This window comes from Salvelinus namaycush, chromosome 6 (assembly GCF_016432855.1).
Source record: "Salvelinus namaycush isolate Seneca chromosome 6, SaNama_1.0, whole genome shotgun sequence".
NCBI classification, from domain to species: domain Eukaryota; kingdom Metazoa; phylum Chordata; class Actinopteri; order Salmoniformes; family Salmonidae; genus Salvelinus; species Salvelinus namaycush.
In genome coordinates, this window is record NC_052312.1 from 49,986,468 (window position 1) to 50,004,155 (window position 17,688).

The 17,688-nt window shown below is 46.7% G+C and overlaps 1 long non-coding RNA gene across 1 annotated transcript in view; it reads right to left on the minus strand.

Annotated features, from left to right (window-relative positions):
* The window catches only part of LOC120050136, an 81,252-nt gene that overhangs the window by 58,880 nt on the left and 4,684 nt on the right, over positions 1-17,688 (minus strand). Inside the window, exon 2 of the long non-coding RNA XR_005477164.1 lies at positions 985-1,039. This is a non-coding gene — a long non-coding RNA (uncharacterized LOC120050136). The remainder of the gene's footprint in view (positions 1-984; positions 1,040-17,688) is intronic.

The window sequence follows — 17,688 nt, forward strand, 5'->3', positions numbered from 1 at the left end:
TCTCTACTGACGAGTCTCCGGCTCTGTATCGCTATAGAGGCATGCTAAACCTACTGTAGCACCCGCTCTCTCCTACACACCTTAACATGCATGCAGTACGAGATCAAATATAACACACACTCTCTCTCCCACATAGCTTAAAATGCATGCAGTATGAGATCACATAACACACTCTCTCTCACACAGCTTAGCATGCATGCAGTATGAGATCACATATAACACACACTCTCTCTCCCACATAGCTTAAAATGCATGCAGTATGAGATCACATAACACACTCTCTCTCACACAGCTTAACATGCATGCAGTATGAGATCACATATAACACACACTCTCTCTCACACACCTTAACATGCATGCAGTATGAGATCACATATAACACACACTCTCTCTCACACAGCTTAACATGCATGCAGTACGAGATCACATATAACACACTCTCTCTCTCCCACACAGCTTACCATGCATGCAGTATGAGATCACATATAACACACACTCTCTCTCCCACACAGCTTACCATGCATGCAGTACGAGATCACATATAACACACACTCTCTCTCACACAGCTTACCATGCATGCAGTACGAGATCACATATAACACACACTCTCTCACACAGCTTACCATGCATGCAGTACGAGATCACATATAACACACACTCTCTCTCTCACACACACCTTAACATGCATGCAGTATGAGATCACATATAACACACACTCTCTCTCACACACAGCTTAACATGCATGCAGTACGAGATCACATATAACACACTCTCTCTCTCACACACACAACACATCCCACAGACGCGCTTACAGACACATCACCTACACACACGCACACAAATGCACACATGCCCGCAGACACACACGCACGCAAACACACACACACACGCAGACACACAGTCACGTGTGGAGCTCCATACCCATTTACCAAAAGCAGCGGAGCATCCTCAAGCAGACAGGCGAGCGGTGAATATAGGACCTACCTCATGCAGCTGGTGCAGCAGAAAGCAGTCTCCTCACGACAACACCACAGCCAGCCTGAGAGAGAAGACAAGGCAGGGAGGGAGACATGATGACATCACAGTGTGTATATCCCCTCCCCTCGTAATACAGCCCGGTGGAACATACGTTTCAGTCCATCACAGACGGAGTGTCCTAGTCGCGTGTGTGCGTGAGATTGCGCGCGTGGTTCTACAAGTGTGTGTGGGTTCTACAGTGTTTAATCTCCTCCGTGTCAGTGGGCTCGATGAGGCGTGTCCTTTGGCCCACCTCCAGAACCCATTCCTTAATCCCGTTGGACAGGCTTTAGTCGCTGGGCCAATTAACATGTCCATCTGGGGGTCACACTGGACCACAGAGACATACTGGTCTTGGGAGGAGAGGAGAAGAACAGAGTGCTATGATACTTGTGTCGGCTACACTGTGAAAGAGAAGATATTGAGATAACACCAGATGGTGTACAGCATGACATAAGGTGACAGGGGCCAGGACCCAAACACAAACCAGAGGGTTCATCTGATGGAGCCCAGGGCCCAAACACAAACCACAGAGGGTTAATCTGATGGAGCCCAGGGCTCAGGACCCAAACCAGAGAGGGTTAATCTGATGGAGCCCAGGGCCCAGGGATCCAAACACAAACCAGAGGGTTAATCTGATGGAGCCCAGGGCCCAAACACAAACCAGAGGGTTAATCTGATGGGGCCCAGGGCCCAAACACAAACCAGAGGGTTAATCTGATGGAGCCCAGGGCCCAAACACAAACCAGAGGGTTAATCTGATGGAGCCCAGGGCCCAAACACAAACCAGAGGGTTAATCTGATGGGGCCCAGGGCCCAAACACAAACCAGAGGGTTAATCTGATGGAGCCCAGGGCTCAGGGATCCAAACACAAACCAGAGGGTTAATCTGATGGAGCCCAGGGCTCAGGGATCCAAACACAAACCAGAGGGTTAATCTGATGGAGCCCAGGGCCCAAACACAAACCAGAGGGTTAATCTGATGGAGCCCAGGGCCCAAACACAAACCAGAGGGTTAATCTGATGGAGCCCAGGGCCCAAACACAAACCAGAGGGTTAATCTGATGGGGCCCAGGGCCCAAACACAAACCAGAGGGTTAATCTGATGGAGCCCAGGGCCCAGGGATCCAAACACAAACCAGAGGGTTAATCTGATGGAGCCCAGGGCCCAAACACAAACCAGAGGGTTAATCTGATGGAGCCCAGGGCCCAGGGATCCAAACACAAACCAGAGGGTTAATCTGATGGAGCCCAGGGCTCAGGGATCCAAACACAAACCAGAGGGTTAATCTGATGGAGCCCAGGGCTCAGGGATCCAAACACAAACCAGAGGGTTAATCTGATGGAGCCCAGGGCCCAAACATAAACCACAGAGGGTTAATCTGATGGAGCCCAGGGCCCAAACATAAACCACAGAGGGTTAATCTGATGGAGCCCAGGGCCCAAACATAAACCACAGAGGGTTAATCTGATGGAGCCCAGGGCCCAAACACAAACCACAGAGGGTTAATCTGATGGAGCCCAGGGCCCAAACATAAACCACAGAGGGTTAATCTGATGGAGCCCAGGGCCCAAACACAAAACACAGAGGGTTAATCTGATGGAGCCCAGGGCCCAAACACAAAACACAGAGGGTTAATCTGATGGAGCCCAGGGCCCAAACACAAAACACAAAAGGTTAATCTGATGGAGCCCAGGGCCCAAACACAAAAGGTTAATCTGATGGAGCCCAGGGCCCAAACATAAACCACAGAGGGTTAATCTGATGGAGCCCAGGGCCCAAACACAAAACACATAGGGTTAATCTGATGGAGCCCAGGGCCCAAACACAAAACACAGAGGGTTAATCTGATGGAGCCCAGGGCTCAAACACAAAACACATAGGGTTAATCTGATGGAGCCCAGGGCTCAAACACAAAACACAGAGGGTTAATCTGATGGAGCCCAGGGCCCAAACACAAAACACAGAGGGTTAATCTGATGGAGCCCAGGGCCCAAACATAAACCACATAGGGTTAATCTGATGGAGCCCAGGGCCCAAACACAAAACACAGAGGGTTAATCTGATGGAGCCCAGGGCCCAAACACAAAACACAGAGGGTTAATCTGATGGAGCCCAGGGCTCAAACACAAAACACAGAGGGTTAATCTGATGGAGCCCAGGGCTCAAACATAAACCACAGAGGGTTAATCTGATGGAGCCCAGGGCTCAAACATAAACCACATAGGGTTAATCTGATGGAGCCCAGGGCCCAAACACAAACCACATAGGGTTAATCTGATGGAGCCCAGGGCCCAAACATAAACCACAGAGGGTTAATCTGATGGAGCCCAGGGCCCAGGGCCCAAACACAAAACACAGAGGGTTAATCTGATGGAGCCCAGGGCCCAAACATAAACCACAGAGGGTTAATCTGATGGAGCCCAGGGCTCAAACACAAAACACAGAGGGTTAATCTGATGGAGCCCAGGGCCCAAACACAAACCACAGAGGGTTAATCTGATGGAGCCCAGGGCCCAAACACAAAACACAGAGGGTTAATCTGATGGAGCCCAGGGCTCAAACACAAAACACAGAGGGTTAATCTGATGGAGCCCAGGGCCCAAACACAAACCACAGAGGGTTAATCTGATGGAGCCCAGGGCCCAAACACAAAACACAGAGGGTTAATCTGATGGAACCCAGGGCTCAAACACAAAACACAGAGGGTTAATCTGATGGAGCCCAGGGCCCAAACACAAACCACAGAGTGATCTGATAGAGCGATATCTTCAAAGTGAAGTTGCCCACTGCCGACATCATTTGACCCCCCAAATTTCCGGACGAAAAACCCCTGAAAAAACATATATTTTGGGGAATTTTCATTGTCGGACATAAAAGACTAAAAATACCAGGAAATCAGTTCCAAGTGATTTTAATTTTGGAAATCTGCTCCCATATAGGGCACTACTTTTGACCAGGGCCCTATGGAGCACTATATAGGGGATAGGGTGCCTTTTGGGATGCAGCCCTCCCCATTCCACCCTCTGCTGGCTTCGCTAATTGATTACACACTTCCATAGAACTGCCAAGTGGAAGCTGAGCTGCAAGAGCATGACACTAGGAAATACAGGCTGCCTACTGTAATCGTACCCCATCACCTGTGTTGTGTGGAGTCATGTCTATAGGAAATACAGGCTGCCTACTGTAATCGTACCCTATCACCTGTATTGTGTGGAGTCATGTCTATAGGAAATACAGGCTGCCTACTGTAATCGTACCCTATCACCTGTATTGTGGAGTCATGTCTATAGGAAATACAGGCTGCCTACTGTAATCGTACCCCATCACCTGTGTTGTGTGGAGTCATGTCTATAGGAAATACAGGCTGCCTACTGTAATCGTACCCTATCACCTGTATTGTGTGGAGTCATGTCTATAGGAAATACAGGCTGCCTACTGTAATCGTACCCTATCACCTGTATTGTGGAGTCATGTCTATAGGAAATACAGGCTGCCTACTGTAATCGTACCCTATCACCTGTATTGTGTGGAGTCATGTCTATAGGAAATACAGGCTGCCTACTGTAATCGTACCCTATCACCTGTATTGTGGAGTCATGTCTATAGGAAATACAGGCTGCCTACTGTAATCGTACCCCATCACCTGTGTTGTGTGGAGTCATGTCTATAGGAAATACAGGCTGCCTACTGTAATCGTACCCTATCACCTGTATTGTGTGGAGTCATGTCTATAGGAAATACAGGCTGCCTACTGTAATCGTACCCTATCACCTGTATTGTGGAGTCATGTCTATAGGAAATACAGGCTGCCTACTGTAATCGTACCCTATCACCTGTATTGTGTGGAGTCATGTCTATAGGAAATACAGGCTGCCTACTGTAATCGTACCCTATCACCTGTATTGTGTGGAGTCATGTCTATAGGAAATACAGGCTGCCTACTGTAATCGTACCCTATCACCTGCGTTGTGTGGAGTCATGTCTATAGGAAATACAGGCTGCCTACTGTAATCGTACCCTATCACCTGTATTGTGTGGAGTCATGTCTATAGGAAATACAGGCTGCCTACTGTAATCGTACCCTATCACCTGTATTGTGTGGAGTCATGTCTATAGGAAATACAGGCTGCCTACTGTAATCGTACCCTATCACCTGTATTGTGTGGAGTCATGTCTATAGGAAATACAGGCTGCCTACTGTAATCGTACCCCATCATCTGCGTTGTGTGGAGTCATGTCTATAGGAAATACAGGCTGCCTACTGTAATCGTACCCTATCACCTGTATTGTGTGGAGTCATGTCTATAGGAAATACAGGCTGCCTACTGTAATCGTACCCTATCACCTGTATTGTGTGGAGTCATGTCTATAGGAAATACAGGCTGCCTACTGTAATCGTACCCTATCACCTGTATTGTGTGGAGTCATGTCTATAGGAAATACAGGCTGCCTACTGTAATCGTACCCTATCACCTGTATTGTGTGGAGTCATGTCTATAGGAAATACAGGCTGCCTACTGTAATCGTACCCTATCACCTGTATTGTGTGGAGTCATGTCTATAGGAAATACAGGCTGCCTACTGTAATCGTACCCTATCACCTGTATTGTGTGGAGTCATGTCGTGTCGCGCTGTGTGGAGTCATGTCGCGCTGTGTGGAGTCATGTCTTGACGCGCTGTGGGGAGTCATGTCTTGACGCGCTGTGGGGAGTCATGTCTTGACGCGCTGTGGGGAGTCATGTCTTGACGCGCTGTGGGGAGTCATGTCTTGACGCGCTGTGGGGAGTCATGTCTTGACGCGCTGTGGGGAGTCATGTCTTGACGCGCTGTGGGGAGTCATGTCTTGACGCGCTGTGGGGAGTCATGTCTTGACGCGCTGTGGGGAGTCATGTCGCGCTGTGGGGAGTCATGTCGCGCTGTGGGGAGTCATGTCGCGCTGTGGGGAGTCATGTCGCGCTGTGGGGAGTCATGTCGCGCTGTGGGGAGTCATGTCGCGCTGTGGGGAGTCATGTCGCGCTGTGGGGAGTCATGTCGCGCTGTGGGGAGTCGTGTCGCGCTGTGGGGAGTCATGTCGCGCTGTGGGGAGTCATGTCGTGTCGCGCTGTGTGGAGTCATGTCGTGTCGCGCTGTGTGGAGTCATGTCGCGCTGTGGGGAGTCATGTCGCGCTGTGTGGAGTCATGTCGCGCTGTGTGGAGTCATGTCGTGCTGTGTGGAGTCATGTCGTGCTGTGTGGAGTCATGTCTTGACGCGCTGTGTGGAGTCATGTCTTGACGCGCTGTGTGGAGTCATGTCGTGCTGTGTGGAGTCATGACGTGCTGTGTGGAGTCATGTCGTGCTGTGTGGAGTCATGTCTTGTCGTGCTGTGTGGAGTCATGTCGTGCTGTGTGGAGTCATGTCGCGATGTGTGGAGTCATGTCTTGTTGCGCTGTGTGGAGTCATGTCGTGCTGTGTGGAGTCATGTCGTGCTGTGTGGAGTCATGTCTTGTCGCGCTGTGTGGAGTCATGTCTTGTCGCGCTGTGTGGAGTCATGTCTTGTCGCGCTGTGTGGAGTCATGTCGCGCTGTGGGGAGTCATGTCGCGCTGTGGGGAGTCATTGCTCTCAGACGGTAATAAATAAGCACACTGGCCATTACTATCAGTCAGACAGGAATATTCCCACCTCCTTTTCATTGGACGTTTCAATGTTGCTATGGTAGTCATAAAGCAACAGCTAGGCCTATAACCTGGGGGAAGGGAAATGCACTTCCACACTGACACCATGCAGAAGCTGCTGTTTCCAGAGAACTGCACCAGTACAAACCTGACTGCCTACAGAAACCCTCCACTGAGACCTGATGGTGACAAACTCAATAAACACTAAATGCATCAATTAATACAATTTTGTTCGCCTAATTTAAAAATTGTTGTTCTTCTTTGGAATCTTCTTCATATTTATATTATTTACACTTTTCAAAAGCAAAACAAGGGGGGGGATCACGTGACCCCTGAACGAGATGGCCGCATGAACTAGGAACTCCGCACAAGTAGTTTCCAATTCCTAATCTTACCTCCACTTCAAGTTTAAACTCATTTAGCTTTAGTCAAAAAGTCATGGCGGCTTCAAAAGGCGACACTACAGGTGACATTTTTACCCGGACTCGAGCATTAGCGATGGAAAAAGCCTCCAAGAAGCAGCTAGCTTCAGAAAAAGCTAGCGCCATTAGCCAGGAGAAAGAGGACCCGTTCCCCCCCGAGGCCCAACGAATGCCAACCTCGCACTCTGTCGAAGACATCTTTTCTGAGCTGAGATCCCAACGTACAGAACTCAACACTAAACTAGATGCCATTAACGCTCAGCTCAGTGCGATAGGGGGCAAGGTGACAATCCTGGAAAATGCTTTGCCTGACATAAACAACAAGATAACCATAAACGCGGGGCGCCTGGACGAGGCAGAGGGGCGAATCCTATCCACAGAAAACTTATTGACAGACGCCATGGAAACAATAGCATATGCTAAAAAAAAAATATAGCAGCTGGAAGAGAAAACAGAGGACCTGGAAAACAGGGGGCGAAGGAATAATTGTGTTCTATTAAATCTGGGCGAAAAAGAAGAGGGAAACATGCCACTGATCCGCTACCTGCAAGACAAACTTCCCGAGTGGCTCCACCTGTCCACCGACAGGCCCATAGAACTCGAGAGAGCTCACCGAGCACTGAGGCCCCCACCAGCAGCCAGACAACCACCGCACCCAATCACCATACGTTTCCTGAGATTCACCGACAAGGAACGAGTCCTACAGGCGGCGAAAACCAACACCATTACAGTGGGAAACGCCAAACTCACCTTACTCCAGGACCTGTCAGCTGGAATACGCCGAAAGCGCCGAGAGTTTGACGAGGTGAAGAAATGCTCCATTGACCGAGGCATCTTTAGGGGATTCAAATACCCAAACGAGCTCAGGATTCTTCACCAAGGAGCCCTGCGACACTTCAAAACTCCCGAAGAGGCAAAACGTTTTTTGAAAGACAACCCCGGTCAATGAGAAATGGACCATTGACTAAATGCGATTACTGTTATTACTAAAGGAGGTAAGACAACATATAGCCGATATCCAAAGACCCACCCGCCCTGATAAATGTCATTATAGCCGTCCAATCTATATTTATGTTCCTTTAGCTGAGAGGGATAGGCCCCATATTATAACCTAGGCCTACTATATGTAGGCTGGGCTATTGATTTTATTTTCTCCCTTTTTTAATGTGGTCTGGACGGGGGCTACGTTGTCATTTACTCAATGCGGGGCGGAGAGGATGAGGCATTTCTTTGGTGGGGAGGGGGAGACGTTGTGCGTTGCTAACTGTTCCCGGTCTTTTTTTTGTTGGAACACAGAATTGTGACTGAGCGGGGAGGTAATAGATCCAACGGGATATGTCGAGTTGTTTGGGAACTCGGCTGGGGTGTTCAGAGATTGTTATTTTATGTAAACCATTTATTTTCCTTTTATGTGAACGCAGCTGTAACTACTATCCACCTTTACCCAGAGATGACTTGCACTAAAGTTCGATTACTGTTCGATGACGATGACTAGTACCTTAAATCTATTGACATGGAACTGCCACGGTCTAGGTCATGCAATAAAACGGAAAAAGATACTATGTGCTCTAAAAAAGGAAAAAGCAGACATCGCGCTATTGCAAGAGACACACCTCTGTGATGCTGAACATGCCAAACTCCGCAGAGCTTGGGTGGGACAGGTGTATTTCTCATCTTTCAAATCCAACAGTAGAGGTACAGCAATACTTATCCATAAGAATGTTCCATTCATAATTGACAAAAATATATCTGATCCGGAGGGGAGATTTATTTTGATAACTGGGTCACTGTATGGGCAACCAATTACTATCTTAAACATATACGCCCCTAACACAGATACTCCTGCTTTTATGTCGAAAATGATAACCCTGTTCAATGAGCATTGTGTTTCCTTTGGAGTGTTGGCCGGAGATTTTAATTGTACCCTGAACCCAACCCTGGACAAATCATCTCAAGTCCCCACCACAAATCCTAGATCTGCAAAGATGTTGAACTCTCTTACTAAAGAGATGGGACTGATAGATATCTGGAGAGAGACTAATAGCTCATCTATGGACTATACATACTACTCTAATGTCCATAACACCTACTCCCGTATAGATTACATTTTTATCCCAAAGAGTTTCATAAATTCAGCCACGTGTACAATCGGACCCATAGCGCTTTCGGATCACGCCTTTGTCCACCTCCGCTTTGACCTCTGCAAAAACATCCCGAGATCAAAGAGCTGGAAATTCAACACCTCCATGCTATCAAACGAAGCATTCCATACATTGGTAACTACATGGATAGACAACTACACACAAGACAACAAAGATTCTCCTGTTTCTCCGGCCACAATGTGGGACGCTGCTAAAGCCACACTAAGAGGTCATCTAATTGCATATGCTTCCTCTAAGAAAAAAGCAATGGAAGCACACAGGCTAGATCTGGAGAGGGAGCTGGAACGCTGTGAAAAAGTACATAAACAATCCCCAGACAGCACCTCCTGGAGTCAACTTAAAGCAGCCAAAGCCAAACTGAATTTGGACTATACTCGGGAGATAAAAAAAAAAGTTTTCTTTACTAAACAGAAATACCATGAGTATAGCAATAGGCCTAGTAGATTGCTTGCTTATCAATTAAAAAAAGAGCAGTCAGAGCGTACAATTATGGCTATCCGAACAGCAGAGGATGAGGTCACATATGACCCAAAAAAGATCAATTTAACTTTTCATGATTTTTACTGCAAACTATATACCTCTGAGAGAAAACACACGGAGGCAGAACTCCACTCCTTCCTAGAGGGAATCTCGCTACCTAAACTATCAGAGACCGACCAAGAAGATCTCAACTCCCCCTTCACTCCTGAGGAGATCCTGGAGGCAATTACCTCCATGCCACCTAACAAGTCCCCAGGCCCAGATGGATTCCCCAGAGAGTTCTACAAAGCTTTTTGGCCCCAGCTTAGCCCTATTTTCATGCCAATGCTGGAGGATTTTTGCAAAAACGGAGTTCTCCCAGACTCAATGCACACAGCTCGCATTACAGTGTTGCTCAAAAAAGACAAGGACCCTCTATCCTGCTCCTCCTTCCGGCCCATAAGCTTGTTGGATTTCGACTACAAAATAACTACCAAATTGCTCGCCAAAAGACTAAACACTCTTCTTCCCAAAATAATAAAAGCGGACCAAACGGGATTTATTAGAGACAGATACTCTTCTGATAACATTCGCCGTCTTTTTGATATTATTGATCAAGTAAACGCACAGAAGACCCCTGTCCTGCTGGCTTCACTGGATGCTGAGAAGGCGTTCGACAGGATGGAGTGGAGCTTTCTGTTCTCAGTCTTAGAAAAGTTCAACATGGGCCCAAACTTTATTAAATGGATCAAATCACTATACTCTCATCCAAATGCCATGGTGACTACTAACGGACTGAACTCTGACAGATTCCCTTTGGGACGGGGCACAAGACAAGGGTGCTCGCTGTCCCCCCTGCTCTACTTGTTGGGGGCGGAGCCTCTGGCAGAGTTGATAAGGAGCAATCCAAGTATTATGGGTGTTCCTGCAGGCGGCCTGCAGCACAAGATTTCGCTTTACGCGGATGATGTCTTGCTCTACATATCCAACCCTGAGAAATCCCTTCCTCCCATTTTAGACACAATTGCTCAGTATGGCACGTTTTCAGGTTATAAGATTAATTTTAACAAATCCACTGTCTGCCCTCTCAATATTACACTCACCAGTTCTATGAAGACACTATGCCCATTCCAATGGAAGACACAGGGGTTTCAATACCTTGGGATATTCATAACACCAGATCTGAATAGGCTTTTCAAGGAGAATTATCTTCCACTCCTGGATCGAATCAAGAACAACCTCCAAACCTGGATCTCCCTCCCAATTAGCTTAGTAGGAAGAATTAATGTAATCCGTATGAACATCCTCCCTAGACTGAACTATTTATTTCAGATGCTCCCATGCTATCTCCCAGCTTCCTTTTTCAAAACAATTAACCAAAGCATCACCAAATTTATATGGGGCAATAAAAAACCTAGGATCAAGCTCTCCACTCTATCGAAACCTGAATCTAAGGGTGGTCTTGCCCTTCCCTCTCTTCAATTGTACTACTGGTCTGCCCAAATCCGCAACATGCTAACATGGATCACAAACAGACAAGAGTCAACGTGGATCCAGATAGAAGCCCAATCTTGTGGTTCATTGCCACTAAGCTCAACTATATTCATTAATAACTTTGGTGAAGTGGGCAACATAGCCAAAACATTTGTGATTTACAGCACCCTACGAGCGTGGAGGGACTGTAAGAAATACCTGGGCATCTCCTCCCAAATATGTTCTCACTCGCCTATAGTAGGCAACCCAGACTTGCCAAAAGCCCTGAGGGATGCCAACTTTAATCTTTGGCATACTCTAGGAATCAGGACCGTTTCAGACCTATTTCATCAGAAGACCACTACACTGAAATCCATTCAAGAGCTCTGCAATGAATTCAATGTGCCAAGATCCCATTTTTTTTTTTTTTTTTTTTTTTTAAATACCTTCAAATTAGACATGTCATCTCCTCATTTACTTCCAAGAGGAGGTTTAGAACTCAGTTGAATGAAGTTGAAACCCTTCTTGTCATAGCACAATCCATTAAAGGCAAAATATCCTATATCTATAGACTCCTTTCTGAGAAAGGAGGATCCTCCTTTACTCCTTTGAAAATAATATGGGAAAAGGACCTTGGTCTGACTATCAGTGATGAGTTATGGGCGGAGGTTTGCGACAGGGTATACTGCTCCTCTACTAATGTAAAAATGAAAGAATCTAATTACAAATTTTTGTACAAATTTTATTACACTCCCCTGAGACTCCATAAAATGAAAACAGACATTTCTCCTAACTGTAAAAGATGTACCTCTGAAAGTGGAACCTATATGCATGTATTTTGGAGCTGTAGAGAGATTGCCAGATTTTGGCAATCTATACATACTGCTGCACAGAAAATACTAGATGTACAGTTTGATATGACCCCGTGTCTCTATCTTCTTAATGCCCAGCAGGACTTTGTTCTTGATCCTGACAGAGAAAATTTGCTCATGACCATTACATACTTTGCTAAGAAATGTATTCTTCTATTGTGGGCCTCTAATACTTCTCCTACATTTAAAATGTGGATTGACCAGATTGTTGACTTTCTCCCTCTTGAAAAGCTCACTTATGACCTCCACAAGAGACAGCCCAAGTTTGATAGACTCTGGTCTCCACTACTCAACTATATTTCAAATTGGACAGAGTGAATGGGGGAATCAGGGAGATGAGCAGATGCGTGTTGTGTAAGGTGCTGTAAAATCTAAAAACTAATTATTGGCTCGTCATCTCAGCTAAGGCTGGAAATAGCTAATAAGAACCTTGATAGTGCTGCTGCAAGTTCTATAATTTAAATATTGTTATAATTATTATTTGTGTGTGTGTGTATGTGTGTGTATATGTGTATATGTGTATATATATATATATATATATAAAACAATTTTGTATTATTATTATTATTATTATATATATATATATATATTTTTTTTAAGTCACATCTGTGAATGTGGAATGTGTTTGGTTGGTTGATTGAAAACTTAATAAAACTTGAAATTGAAAAAAAAAAAAAAAAGCAAAACAAAACAGTAAATTCTAAAACTACTAAGAACACCCGCTAAGGCAGAAGTCCTGTACAGCCTCCACCAACACAAACGTAATCCACAGGGGTAGTTGTCTGGAGGAAGCCATTAGGACTGAGGTTTACCTTCAGGTCACCTAGACCTCTCCTCTTACCAGCTCAGTCTCCCTTTCTCTTTCTCTGCAAAACGATGTCCTCATGCGGGCAGACTGGTGGGTGCTGCTGTAGCTAGTAGAAGTAGGAGCAGGGTTGAGTCAGTCTCCTGGTTAGCCCGGCAAGCACTGGCGACTCGGGCGTGACTGAAACAACAGAGCACGGTCGGGCAGGTGACATAAGAGTTCCGGGGTACGTCACAGCGTCACTCTCACTATGTTCCCAGGGACGGTCCGGGGTTTAGCCCGGACGGATTAGCCTAACAGTGGTTACGTTCCAAACCGTTCCCGCGGCGATGCCTCAACGCCCAGGGACACTTTCCATGAGGCAACTCTAACTGTCGAGGGACCAAGCGGTGCTGTTTTCAGTGTTGTTGTTGGTTGGTATCAACGTGTACTCAATCACCGCCCAGGGCTAGAAGGGAGTGGTGGCGGCGCTGGAGAAGTTAAAGAACTCATTTGTTTCAGACTTTTCACACGGTGTCCAACAATGGGAGGAACAATGTGTTTCACAAGAGCAGACTACAGATGAAGAGAGGGTGACTGTAATGAAGGCACAGTCAGTGCAAATCCCATTTAGTTTTTGCTGGGCTTTTTAAATACGTTTACTGTGGTAAACACATTACCATCTGTCCAGTCTCCCGGCAACAGAGCCACTTTGGCACCTTTCACCTTAAGCTTTTTCTATAAAACGTGATAACAGCTTATTTCAGACCAACAAAGGCCAGAGAAATGATGAAGCAACAGTGAAACCTCTTGATGGGTTTTTTCCACTGTGGAAAGCACAGCTTCAAATCGGGCGACGCCCATAGATTTCTACTCAGTGATTCAAGAGCAACAAAGCTTGACTTAATTTAATGAAACAGCTAAGTAATTAAATTAGGGTCAATCGAGAGAGTAGTGGGCACGAACGCCAGTCCCCACTGGTCTCTGAACTGAGCTACCTGAGCCAGGTGCAAATGAAGCTTTAGATGGCCGAGGATAATTTGTCCCCAGAAAACAGCGCTGCTGTTGGCTTTTATTATCTTATCAGTCGGTTTAAGAGCAACAAGACACTCCTCCTACATTCACTGCAGGGAAATTCCAAGGTAACGGAATTATGCTGAAACTGAGTTGACACTTTAAAATGTTTGCCAAACAACTGACTTCAAAGTCTAACAAACCATAGAACACTCCTCTATACATCATGACTACTTTGAACAATTTACACAGTACATTTAAAACAAAAACATTTACTGTAATAACTGTGCAGACGGTAAAATCTCCCTCTTCTGTTACCACACTATGTATCTGCAGAGTTTGCTGTAAATGTGTGTTTATAAAATGTTCTGTGGAAAGTCCTTGTGCATATGGTTTGTTAAACTTTGAAAATGGTTTTGGTTTGGTGTACATTTGAAAGTGAAAAATCTGAGTCACAGTATAATTCTGTTAGCATGGAATAGCCGTGCACGAAACTCATTTAATCTCTGATTCCTAAAGCTGAGACTTGGCTGAGTTTCCAATTAGAGGGGGGCTTTTAAGAACCTGCCCGAAGTCAGAGAAGAAGTGAAATCCTACAAAGGAGAATGCTATCAGCCCGCTGGGCCTTTGTGTTCACTCCATTCACAAAGCCTGGCGCAGAAGAAAGGGATTTGCTTCACTGGCGTAGCAGTCAAAGCAATGAAGCCATAGTTACAGAATACAGAAGTAGCCTCGTTGTCCCGCCCAGTGACAAATCCTTTCTATAGTGAGAGGTAAGCCCACAATCATCTCTCCCAGGCTTTTAGGGTCGGTCTGATGTTGCTGCTGCAGCAGTGCTGTCAGTCAAACATCTCGCTAACCTACAGAATATATTATCTTTGTACTCCTCATTCCTTTTTCCTGTACTGCATTGCTCCAGTGATTAAAACTGTATACACTCCATGTTGGCAGGGTTCACTGGGCCACACCTCTGAGGTCACGCCCGGTGTGTAGGCCCTAAAGCGGGGTTATATTTAGCGCCATAATCCTGTCTGTGCAACACGGAGGCCCGACGTAATAATGGTTTAGGGTGGACGAGGGAACCCTGCCTTGGAGCATTATTTCAGGCAGCTGAGAATGCCAGCTATGCAGGGGAGTCGGACTACTGGGTCACAGCGCTGCAGAGACGCCACGCCCCACGGGCCTCGTCATGATCCCGTCCTTCTGGAGCTCTGGGGAAGACCGTCCTGAAATGTCTCCTTCATCCAAGACAATGGCCTTCAAAAAGTGCTTCAACTAGATGAACTTTGACCTGTAGTTTCTATATATAAACAGTCTACAATCCGTTTCAGTGGGTTTCTTTCTTGGTCTTGGATCTGAGCTAATGGGATGGAAACAAGAGTCCAGACTATTCCAGACACAATCCTCCTACTTTTTATGAGAGGGGAGCGGGTTTTTATGAGACGGAAGCAGGTTTTAATGAGACAAGAGGAGGCTTTTTATGAGACAAGAGCGGGTTTTTATGAGACAAGAGGAGGGTTTTTAGGAGACAGGAGGAGGGTTTTTAGGAGACAGGAGGAGGGTTTTTACGAGACAGGAGGAGGGTTTTTACGAGACAGGAGGAGGGTTTTTACGAGACAGGAGGAGGGTTTTTACGAGACAGGAGGAGGGTTTTTACGAGACAGGAGGGTTTTTATGAGACAGGAGGAGGGTTTTTATAAGACAGGAGGAGGGTGTTTGAGACAGGAGTGGGTTTTGAACGTCACAGCTAATCCGGGGGCTTTATGCAACAAATCAGCTCATTTCAAAGAGGTGTAAAATGCATTAGAAACCAGTTCAACACTGTAAAACAGCTCAGCCCACTCTAACACACAGACTATGAATGACACTATTCAATACATCTAGTGAAGCGTTGCATTTAGCAGTGTTGGAACACAAAGACGTACAGCACAATTCACAAATATCTTGGGATAAAGGAAACTTGCTAACAACACATTTTGACTGTAAAGGGAGAAAACTATAATTGCTTTAGTCATTAGTCTCTCTTAATGTCAACGTCAGCATCAGCTGTCAAGGTGAAGAAGAGGGAAAAGAACAGACTGAGTCTCTGTGTTCTCACATGCTTTATAAGCCTCTAGCTAATAGGCAACTGTGCTAGCTGTCATTGACGTGTAGTGAAGGTAGTTAGAAAGGGAAGGGAAAGAGGGATACCTAGTCAGCTGTACAACTGAAGGCCTTCAACTGAAATGTGTCTTCCGCATTTAACCCAGAAGATGTAGTATTTCATTCAGCATCTCTAATGGACTACAGCGTAACGTGAGAAAGGATGACATTCTGAGAGTGTGTTATTACTTTATGAATCATGAGGCGCTAGACGTCATGAGGCCTCTCCACTAGGCCCCTACACAGGACTCTCCACTAGGCCTCTCCACTAGGCCACGACACAGGACTCCCCACTAGGCCCCGACACAGGACTCCCCACTCGGCCCCGACACAGGACTCCCCACTCGGCCCCGACACAGGACTCCCCACTCGGCCCCGACACAGGACTCCCCACTCGGCCCCGACACAGGACTCCCCACTAGGCCCCGACACAGGACTCCCCACTAGGCCCCGACACAGGACTCCCCACTAGGCCCCGACACAGGACTCCCCACTAGGCCCCGACACAGGACTCCCCACTAGGCCCCGACACAGGACTCCCCACTAGGCCCCGACACAGGACTCCCCACTAGGCCCCGACACAGGACTCCCCACTAGGCCCCGACACAGGACTCCCCACTAGGCCCCGACACAGGACTCTCCACTAGGCCCCTACACAGGACTCTCCACGAGGTCTCTTACAGCAGGGTACAGTCACCAAGAGCTGCTCCATGTTCCCAAGAATAGTTAAAGGAACCATCTGTGGTTGCAGCACTGTCCCCCTGGGGAACAGTCACTTGGGTGCACAATCCTGATGAGGTTTTCCTTCATATCTAATTATATACAAGGATGTGCTCTGGAGGAGTGACCAGGTCGAGCCCTGAGGAGGACTAGCTGGGCCAATGATCTCCAAGGGCCAGGCGTAGCCCTTGTCTATAGTGAATCCTCAACCTGCCTGTGTGTGTGTGTGTGTGTGTGTGTCTACACTGCTGGGGGGGGGGGGGGGGTGGTGTTAAGCAGGTGTTAATTAAACTTCTGTACTTTGGGTTTGTTTGAACTCCAGGTGCAAATTGTAATTCGTTCAGGTAAGAAAGCAGACGGGTTGAAAGATTTTTCAAAGCCAGTCACACAGTATTACGATATTCCTACTAAAGTAAGACTTTGCATCAGTGCTGATTTGAAGTCCATTTTGACTTCAGTGCAACATCAGCCTCCAGCAGTGACAAGGCTACTGGTGGCTGTGGCTATTGAAAGCCCTTCAGATCCCAGGCACAGGAGAAAGCCTGACACAACCATTACACTGAACCAGCTATTTGTCTACATAGCACTCAGTCACCCAAATCACAGGCCAGACTCGACCCAGTCCATCCATTACACTCTGCAGTGGTGTCGTTTCCATGACCATCAGCCTCCAGGGTGTGTGTGACTCAGCATTAGAGCTCTGTTACCAAGGCTGGGCTTCAACCCTGGCAGGAAGCAATATCAACACAGCGTACAGATACTGAGTGTGGACCTTTTAAATGTCCTCTGCATTTAGGCCTAGTGTCTTAATATTACAATGAACAGAAGATCATTACAAGCAACGTGGATTCATGTGGACAGACTAGAAGAGACATTATTTCATATGGAATTATTGGAAAAGTTAAACATTGGTACTGTACCCCCACTTATTTCTGTTAAAACTGCATTGTTGGTTAAGGGCTTGTA